The 10,978-nt window shown below is 43.7% G+C and overlaps 1 pseudogene; it reads right to left on the reverse strand.

Moving 5' to 3' along the window:
- Nucleotides 1-6,071: 6,071 nt before the first annotated feature.
- LOC132540141 (zinc finger protein 706-like) lies at nt 6,072-6,297 on the reverse strand (annotated as a pseudogene).
- Between the last annotated feature and the right edge of the window lie 4,681 nt (nt 6,298-10,978).

Genomic DNA, 10,978 nt, shown 5'->3' on the forward strand with positions numbered 1-10,978 from the left:
TTGCAGTGTTCCAGGTGAAACAAAGTCAGTCACATGCATCAAGAAGCCAAAGCCTGATAATAATATCACAGTCTACAGAGCCTATGTATTATAAACAAACACTTTTCTCCTATTTTATTTACTTATTTTACCAGAGCACTGCTGTACTTTGGCTTATGTTGTTGCAGGGATTTGAGTTTTAGGCAAGAAATTCTCTGTGCATAACAATTATGCCATGTATCCTAGGTTTTAATGAAATCCTTATACCTTTTACTATCTATGAGGAAAGGATAATTCTAAGATGTTTCTCAAATGGAGAAAGTTTTTGCTAAAGCAATTTTACAAAAAAAGGAAATTGGGTGAGCAGGATGTGGTGCAGTAGATAAAGTGCCTGACTCTCCACTATGAGGCCCTGAGTCCCTCCTTCGCGTGACACGTGCCACTGTGATGCTCAGGCTCTGTCTCTCCATCCCACAGTGAAATTAATAAATCAATTTTGTTATTTATTTATTTGTTTGTTTGTTTGATTGTTTATATTCCTGCTGTCTTTTACAAGGATGATATGAGAAATCTATTTGCTTTAAAATTGATCAGACAGTTTTGGCTGGTTCAGTGCAGGTGGTACAAAGCGCAAGGATCTGCATAAGGATCCCCAACTGCGGGGAAGTCACTACACAGGTGATGAAGCAGGTATGTAGGTGTCTATCTTTCTCTCCCCTATCTGTCTTGCCCTCCTCTCTCAATCGCTCTCTGTCCATCTAACCATGACGTTAACTACAACAATAAAAAGGGCAACAAAAGCTAAAATAAATAAATAAATAAATATGAATAAGAATTGATCAATGGCAGGGCAGCTGTGTAGTGGGTTAAGGGCACATGTCACAAAGCACAAGAACTGGTGGTAAGGATCCCGGTTTGAGCCCCTGGATGCCCACTTGCAGGGGGGGGTCTCTTCACAGGTGGTGAAGCATGTCTTCAGCTGTCTGTTTCTCCCCTATCAATACATATCTTTATTCATGCAGGTACCCCAGAGAGGGCCCCAAAACATAGCCCATCTCCTCAATCTAGATACTATGTCTACATTCTACTATGAAGCAGGGAATTCTATCTTGCCCATTGCTTTTCAATTAGGAATTTTGGTCCAGACTTGGGCGTGTAGGCACCTAGTTAAAACCCTATGGAGCCAAAAATCATAATGGCTAGCTTCTGCCTCTCCCTGCATAGCCCCCTTCTCCTCCATATACACAAAAGTCAAGCCTGCCCAGGAAGTTGCTTCATAATCCATACATCATTAAAAGAAGGCAGAGAAGTTTTTGCTACCCAAAAACTACATCTTCAAGTAGGCCACTTGAAAACTCTTGATGATTTTCAAAGACTATTGGGTGACATAAATTGGATTAGGCCATATCTTAAGTTTACCACTGGAGAACTTAGGCCACTCTTTGAAATTCTTAAGGGAGATTCCAACCCTTCCCCCCCGCCCCCCCCCTGCTCCTTGTCCCCTGCAGCTACATGCGCTATATGGTTGGTAGAAGAAGCCATTCAGAAATAGGGAGTCTCCTTTATTTCCTATGAAGCACCACTTCTGTTTGTCATTTGTGCAACCTCACATACACCTACAGGAGTGTTTTAGCAACGTGGCCCTATGCTTTGGGTTCATCTTCCAGTTTCCCCCCCTAAAGTACTTACTCCCTACACCTCCCTGGTTGCTGAGCTTATTCTTTCAGGACGCGAACAGAGCCACCAGTTCTTTGGTAAAGATCCTGAAAAAATAATCATACCACATTCCAAAAGTCAATTAAAATGGCTCATGCAAACCACAGACGAGTGGCCCATTGCTTGCTCCTCCCTTTTGGGAGAAATTGATAATCATTACCCTGCTGATGAATTATTTCAATTTGCGAAGGTTCATTCCTTCATTTTCCCAAAGGACACTTCCCCCCACCCCTTGTCAAATGCCTGCTTAGTATTCACTGATGGCTCCTCAAATGGAATGGCCGCCTTTGTTATAGATGGACAGGCTGCCTCTATTTGCTCCCCCTTCAAATCGTCTCAACTTGTTGAGCTTTTTGCAATAATACAGGTTTTTCAAAAATTAAAAAATCATCCTTTTAACTTGTACACTGACAGTGCCTATATTGCTCATTCGGTTCCCGTTCTTGAGATGGTTTCCTATATTAAACACTCCACAAATGCCGCCCCTCTTTTTTCTCAGCTTCAAAAATTGATCGCCTCTAGATGTCAACCCTTTTTTGTCGGACACCTTTGCACTCATTCCCGTATGCCTGGCCCCCTCTGGAAAGGAAATGCTTGTGCAGATGCTGCCACCCGCTTGACGTTTCCAGTACTGATAGGTTCTGTAGATCAAGCCCAAAAGAGTCATGCTTTACATCATTTAAATGTTCAGACCCTTCGCCTACTTTTTAAGATCACTCGTGAGCAAGCTCGTCAAATTGTTAAGCAGTGCCCCACTTGTGTGTCACACTTCTACCCACCCCCCCCACCTGGGTTTTAACCCCAGAGGTTTGGTCCCAAATGAAATATGGCAAATGGATGTTACACATGATCCTGAATTTGGCAACCTTAAATATCTTCATGTGACTATAGATACATTTAGTGGATTTACCTTTGCTTCCTTATATACTTGAGAAGCTTCTAAAAATGTTATAGCCCATGTTTTAAATTGCTTTTTCTGTCTTGGGCAGTTTTAATGGTAAAACTGATAATGTCACAGGCTATAATGGACAAAAGGTTCAGGAATTTTGCCGCCAGTTACAAATTAGACACATTACTGGCATTCCTTATAATCCTCAAGGACAAGGCATTGTCGAACGTGCCCACCAAACTATCAAAAATTCTCCCCATAAATTAAAGAGAGGGGAATTATACCCTCAGAAGGGGTCCCCTAGAAATATTCTTCATCATGCCTTGTTTGTTATTAACTTTCTAAATTTAGTCGCCCATGGCAAATCTGCAGGCTGATCGCCTCTAGCACCCTGAGACAAATAAAGATTTTGCCACAATCATGTGGAAAGACGCGCTCACCTTCAAATGGAATGGCCCAGATCCAGTCCTCATATGGGGGAGAGGTTCAGCCTGTCTTTCTTTCACCAAAGAAGGATCAGCTAGATGGCTGCCAGAAAGGCTGATAAAACTAATTAATAATAGAAATGAATCCAGGGAGCAATCTTCTCCCTGAGAAAATTTACGCTTCTCTTTTTCAGGAAAATGATGGTTCAAAATACCGACAGTGTTCCTGTGGATGGTCCTCTTGTGCGGGTGGACACCCACAGTAGCGCCTGACAAGAAAGGAGCCACCTCCCCTTTGCTTGGCGATTTTTCCTGACCTAAAACTACACCAACTATGTTAAAACACAAAATTATGGTCATCTTTTAGCCACGGCTGATTGCCCACCTCAAGGGTGCCAATCTGCCATTTTGCTAAATTTCACAGATTTTAAGGCACAGCCCAGAAAGGTTGCCCCTGCCCTGTGCTTGTTGTTTGACCAGAGTCAGTCCTATTGCACAGATAGTTGGGTTTAAGAAAATGTGGGCTGCCCCTATAAATCATGTAACATCCATAATGTTAAGACCCTAAGAGGTAATGAAGTTATTGCCCAGCTTCCCTATAACAGCCATAAATTTTTTCGCTCTTCCACAGGCTATACCTTGGTTGTTTGGGATCCCTGGGATTCCCGCTGGACCATGCCATTCAAAGGAGCCATGTATATAACCAAAGATGAGACCTAGCCTAGCAGCCGTTTTTATATTTGGCATGCTCTTGTTCAAGTTCAAACAACCCTTCATGCTGAAATTCAAACATGTGAGAAGGAGCTAAATACACAGCACTCAGCTTTAGCTACACACCACCCCTTTTCCTGGCTACCTCTATTAAGAGAAGGCCTAATTCTTGCCAATATCACTGGCCTTGACAATGTTTCTGCATGTTTTCCTTGTGCCATGTTAGGATGTCCCCCTTTGAGGGCAATTCCATATCCCACCTCACTGAATACTTCTGGCACATCTGGTAAGGCCTTTTCTCCCATTTTTGAAGTTTCCTTGTAATTAGCTCCTGAACAGGAAAAATTTAGTTTTTGTTATTCCAATGCTAGTACCAGGTTGTGCAATCAGATTGCCTTACCTGCCGCAGATCGTATTGCCCCTGATGAGTTTTTCTTTTGGTGTAGTGGTACCCTTTTAAAAAATCTTTCTAGCCAAATAGATGAGAGATTGTTATGACTTCCAGTTACCTTAGTACCCCAGTTGAACCTATTTACTGCTGCTGAGTATTTAGGTTGGGACAGCCCCTCGTCCCCTAAAATAAAATGGGATGTTTTTCTTCCTTTAGTGGCTGGTGTTTCTTTTGCAACATCTGTTGTGGCTGCAGGTCTGGCTTAAGGCGCCTTGGGTCACTCCCTTCTTACCACTGCTAAGCTCTCTCAACAATTCTCACTGGCAGTGGAAGCCTCAGCCAAATCATTGGCCTCCCTACAGAGACAACTTACCTCCCTTGCCCAGGTTGCCTTATAGAACTAGCGAGCTTTGGACCTCCTGACCACAGAAAAGGGTGGCACTTGTTTTTGAAAGAGGAGTGCTGCTTATATGTTAATGAGTCTGGTTTAGTGGAGACCCAGGTAAAGCAGTTACACAAGCTTAGTATTTATAAAAACAAAAATTTTCGGCTGCTGCTGATAGTTGGTGGAAAGCCTCCATGTTCTCCCTTTTGATGCCCCTTATGGGACCCCTGATTAGTCTTTTGTTAATGATTACCTTGGGGCCTTTTATTTTCAATAAGATTACTGGCTTTATAAAACAACAAATTGACTCCTTGACATTGAAACCCTTACAAATATATTACCACAGACTTGATTTGGATGACAGAGACTTGGCTAAACCTGAGGGTGGCAGACCTCTTTTAGGGGCTGCATAAAACTCAGATTTATGCACGCCAGCCTTGGTATGGTGTGGGCACCGGTAAGGGGTGCAGGGATAAGCACTGCAGGGGCAGGACCCTATAGTCCACCTATGAGTCCCCCATGAAGCAAACCTGATTTGCATGGAGGTTGGTGTAGGTCATCAGAACTCTTCGCCGTGAGTTTTTCTCACCTTAGAAATAGTGGCTCTGCCTCCCCTCCCCAAAAGACACCAAGAGCCATATAAGATGCTGGAAGATCAGTTCTATATTTACCCCACTGGAGGAATCATGTCTATACTTCCCCCCCTCTGTTTAATGCCCGCTTATCTCTTGATAAAATTTCTAGCTTTTACCTCATTTGCCCGCCTCACTTAAATTGTAAAAAGGGAGGACATGCCGGGAGCCAAGGCGTTAGCTAAGACTCTCATATATCCGGTGAGAAGACATTCCGACCATTGGAACTGAGATTAGCATCTAGCTGTTTGGAAGGTTTCTCACCTACCTCCCTCCCCCACTACCTTAGGAGAACTTCCTCTTTGTGCTTATATTGTGGCTGCACAATAAAATTTTCAGAGCTTGAACAGACCTCCTGTTTTGCCCTCGTTCTTCGCATCTCTTGTCCATTCCATTCTCTCGCGCCCTACCCTAGGTTTCAGTCGATAACCGTGCAGGTTGGGGCAGGGCACCAAAGTAAACACCCTGTGGTGAGGGGTAGACATGCAGCTTCCTGGGCCGGTGGGGGGTAGGGGTGGATGGGATGGGACACAGTCTTTTGGTGGTGAGAATGGTTTATGTACACTCCTAGTAAAGTGTAGTCATATAAATCACTAGTTAATTAATATGAGAGGGAAAAAATTAATTGTGTCTTGAAGTTTATAAAACACAGACTGAGTCTTTTAAATATATAGGCTGTGTATTTGATATGCGGACTCTCTCAAAAGCCTAGACTAATGTCTTCTTTTTTAAATAAACGAAAAAAAAGAAATTTCCAAATCCTCTTCCACTCATAGGGGTTCTCTCCAGTAGGTATTCTCAGATGGATAACTGAGAATGTGATTTTTCTAAAAGGGTTGCATTAAAAGGATTTGTGTCTGTATGAGTTGACAAGCTGCATAGACTCTGAGAACTCTCAGTGATAATGCAGTTCACGGTGTTATGAATTCACCCATAAATGAATTTATGCCTGACCATCAGCCAATTCTTGAGGAAGTAGAGTCTTAGGATTCTTGATTTCAAAGTGTGGCTTGAAGGTCTTAGGGTCTGACATTTGTGTCCTACAGAGAGTGCAGGAATGTATTAAGGTATCTTTGGCTGCAGTCTTGTGATCATGTCCTTCTTCTTTAGTAAGGCTTGCTTTGAGCACTTTTCTACTGGGACATAATCTTGTGCTGTCCACAATCCATGTCTAGGCTGGGACATTCTAGCACACAGTTTGAGAGGTATGGGTAGGTACTTGGGGCGGGGAATGGAATGGGGATCACAACCAGTCCTGTTTAGGCCTCTTCCACCGACCTGGGAAGGGAAAGAGGAAGCAGGAACACAACAGCTTTCCTGGCACTCTCTGCTGCCACTGATGTCACCGCACATGCCCACTGCCACCTTGGCCTCGGAAGAAGCCACTCCAACACATGCCTGCCCTCACGCACTGCCATAAGTTTTTTTTTTACACGAGTAAGAAAAGAAGAAAAACATATACCATAGCAAAACCTTTCCTCAGAACACTGTGTGTGAAACTGTGTCACGCACATGGCAAAGAACATGCTATCTGAGTGAGTTATGTATCTGTCTCTGAACTCTGTAATCGTTGATGCAGAGCACAGATGGTTTGCAGACCCATGGATCACTGTCGTATTGGTGGATTAATTGCAATAAACATTGATTGCCTTTCTCCTGGAATGTAAATCAAGGACTTCACCTAGTCTCACTACCCCTGTCAAAGGATTAAGAATAAGAATTCCTCCTGGCATCCCAAGACACACCCCCTCCCCACCTGAAAAGGGTGGGGCTCTTCTAAACTAGATGGTGTTTAAACTAGATGATCTGGATTCTTTTTAGTGCTGTTTTCCGGAGGTTAGAATGCTTTGCATAGGTCACACTTGCCCAAACTTTGTAATTGCCAAATTAAATTAAATTCATCCAGTATGTAATGTATTCCTTAAATGTGCTCTTTAGGCTTGAAACAAGAGTCTGCCTTCTCAGAAATACTGAGGTCCACCCTCCGAGCAAGAGAGAGAAGAATGGAGCAGAACATATTTCCATGAAACTGGAAAATGCCATTTCTATTAAAGGTGATGAGAATGCATTCTGAGAACACATTTACAAACTTTTGGATCTCTTCTATGTTGGTCTGCTTCTAATTCTCTCTTCTAAGACCCCTTATGTTTTGATCATCTCCTTAGGTTCACTAGCATTTGCTTAACGTTGTGGTCTATTTGTGGTTTATTGTTTTGTTTGAGTCCCGCATTGGTTTAATCCCCACTGGTTCATGCCCTCTTTCTACACTGCCCCCTCTCCTAGTCACATCCTGTTTTCCACCATTTCATCACCTCTGGTTCACCCATTTTTTCCTTCTACCCACCCAATATCCTACATAGAAAGTTTTCCTTACACTTCCACCTCAGGAGACATAAAGGACAGGATTTTCTAATGAAGAGAGACTGATTGATTGCACTACATCCCCGCTCATCAATAGAGATTTGGTCCGTGACTGAGCTGTGTCCCTGGCTACTGGAATTGTCCTATTTCTCAATGCAGTAGTGGTGAGTGAGCCCAGACGCTCACAGTGGTGCAGTATTGCTAACAAAGATTCCAGTTCCAATGTTTTATTTTTCTTTTCTTGGGAGAGAGAAAAAAGGCAAATATTGCTCCACCATTTCCCTTGTCCTTGGAAAGGAAGAAGCCACGACTGAGTAGCAATACACTCACTGTTTTTGTACAAACATAAAGGGTAATTGTCTGTCTGTTATGTTTTAGACTGATTTATCTTTTTATTGGGGAAATTACTAGTTTACATTGATAAGAAAATACAGTTGTTGTTATATGTGTAAACTGTCAGTTTTCTGTAAAATATTCTCCCACTGAACTTCGGTCCTCCAGCATCCTGCACCAGGACCTGAAAGCCCCCACCTCAAGACTCATGCCACACCCCACCAAAATTCTTTACTTTAGTGTAATATACCAAACCCAGTCCAAGTTCCAGAGAAGAGTTTCCAGTGACACAGAAAGAGACAAGCCAGAGCCACACTGATACATGGCATGTAAGTCCAGTGCTTGGTCCGTAGAACAATCTTCCCTAGATGTTGATGCTTTCCTTTGTATCTATGTTAGTTTCAGTAGAGGATGACCGCTGGGGATGAGAGGCCGTCGGGAGGATGGGAGGAACCAAGTGTTGGCTTGTTGGAGCCACTTCCTGGGGCTTCCATGAGGGTATGTGAAATCCTGTGCACATCCCAAATTGCGGGCGCCATGGTTGGGCACCCACATTTTGTGGGAACCACACCTGGCCATCCACATATTGTGGTGGACACTGCTCAGCACCCATAATTTGTGGGAACCATAGCTGGCCATCCACATATTGTGGTTGACACTGCTGGGCACCCATATTTTGTGGAAACCACAGTTGGCCATCAACATAGTGTGAGGAACACCGCTGGGCATCCATATTTTGTGGGAACCACAGCTGGCCACCCACATAGTGTGGGGTCCACAGCTGGTTGTTCACATATTGTGGGGACCACAACTGGCCATCAGAGGGATATATGACCTGGTACTCAGGAGGCTGGAGATCAGGAGGAGTCAGTGACACCCCTTCTGCATACAGAGGATCTAGAGAGAGAGGGAGAGAGAGAGAGATCAATGGAACATGCAAATACATGAGCACATGACTCCCCACCCCCCCCCCACCAACTCTTGAACTAACTGGACTCAGGGGTCCTATCCAGCTCAGTCAGTCCAGGAATATATGTCCTAGGGACTTAGTCAAATGAGAATATCTTGTTCTCTCTGCTGATGCAGGGGGAAGTTGTGCGCAGGTTAGCTCCCAGCTCTGAGCTCCGCAGGGAGTATGTGAGCCTGGCTGGCTGCAATCCCTCCCTCAAGGCCATCTAAGGAAGAGAAGACACACACCTGAGGGCTCCTCCTCTCTTCTGTATTCCAAGATCCTTTTCAGGACGTCTCCAAATGGACAGGGTAAGGGCTGGCTTCTTGGCTTCTTGTTGGCATTCTTGACAGTCCAATACATATCAGACATGTTCTTCAACATGAGAAAACACTCTCTTTTGCTCTTCATGATGCCCTTAATACCCAATCCCCAGGAAATGACTAGGGCTGCAATCTTGTTCTTCAGATGCCCTTGCGTTTTGAGGGATTCCCATTCTTCCAGGAAAATCCTCATCTCAGCTTGAATCCAAGTTGGAACAATATTCCCTGCACTAGGGGAGGCACCTGAAAGGATGGAGAAATTGGGATGACTCCACATCACTCAGTGCACCTTTGCCTGCGAGGTTCCTCAGAGCCCCTCTTTCAACACTCAAGCCTAGACCTGCCTTCACTCAGTTCTTGGGAACTGCTTCAACCATCCTCCCAACAAAGATCAGGATTTAGAATCAGCCCCTGGATAGTAGGGAGCAGTGTGTGTCTAAACCTCGATCAAGGTCCATGCCTGACAATATAGACATTAGCAGCGAGAGCATAATCATGGTTCATTCAGTGTTTCTGTCTTTCATAATTTTATTTCTTGTTTGCTTCTAGGGTTATCATTGGTGCTCAGTGCCATCACTATGAATCACTGCCCCTGGAAGCTGCTTCGTCCGTTCCATCTCCCTTTTTCCCTTCTTTTCTTTCTTTCTCTCTCTCTCTCTCTCTCTCTCTCTCTCTCTCTCTTTCCTTCTTGTTTACATTTATTCTATAGGACAGAACACCTGGGGCCCTGATTCACCATTTGTGAAGCATCCCTGATGTAGGTGGGGAGTGGGAGAACCTGGTTCCTTGTGTGGGTGCTTGAGCATAGTACTTTGTTCACTTAACTAGGTGCATCACCACCCAAATGCTCATTTAATGTTTCAAAGATCTCTGAGACTGTGGAGCTGACATCCCAGTCCCAGAAGGGATTAGCATTGCCTCCTGGTCTTTTCCCCACACAGGCTCAGAGACAGTGCCAAAGAGCTTCCAGGACACTGAGCTGACCCCTCTACTAGAACTGCCCTTGGCCAGAGCCTGCAAGAGGAAATTAGATCAGGCATATGATGGAGCTGATCTGAGAAAGCTGTGTCTAACACACACACACACACACACACACACACACACACACACACACACACACACACATGACTTAGAATACAGTACCTGAAGTTTTTTCTGTTTCTTGGTTTTTTTCTTTCTCCTCTCCTTCCTGACTGTGGGAAATAGTTTCAGTCTGAAGTACCTCTTCCTACATAAAAAGGAAACAGAAAGTTAGTATTTATGTAGTCAAAATGTTGTTCGTACCATTTCTGAAAACCAGAATTCTCAGTTCTAGCTTATGGTGGTGCAGGGGATTGAATGAGGGACTTCGGTGTCTCAGGCATGAGACTCTCTTTGCATGACAACTTTGCTATTTCACCCACTCATCAAAATGCCTTCATGACTACATTATGAATAATGAAATAATTTAACCCATTATAGAAACGAAAGCACAAATCAAACAGATTTTGTGGTTGATGCTCTCTGAATGATTTTCCCACTCAGGTTGGCCTATTTCAGACAGAATGAACAATAGCAAAATTTCCTTCAATGTGGTAAAGGAAGGTCTTGTACCTGGAAACAGATATGGAAAAGCAGTGGACTGTCAGTGAGCTGTTTTGATGGCCCCAACTTACTCCATTTCAGTCTATGTGTAGAAAATAATAAGTCTAGTGGTCTAGTTCAGGATTTGGTCTAGTTTATAAAGCATTGGATTCTCAAGCATGAGATCCTGAGTTCGATCTCTATCAGCACATTTACCAGAGTGATGTCTAGTTCTTTCTCTCCTATCTTTCTCATAATTAATATGATATGATATGATATGACAGAATATAATGAATGAATTTAAAAGATGCCAGCAAAGCA

Source organism: Erinaceus europaeus, chromosome 9 (assembly GCF_950295315.1).
Source record: "Erinaceus europaeus chromosome 9, mEriEur2.1, whole genome shotgun sequence".
Taxonomy (NCBI): domain Eukaryota; kingdom Metazoa; phylum Chordata; class Mammalia; order Eulipotyphla; family Erinaceidae; genus Erinaceus; species Erinaceus europaeus.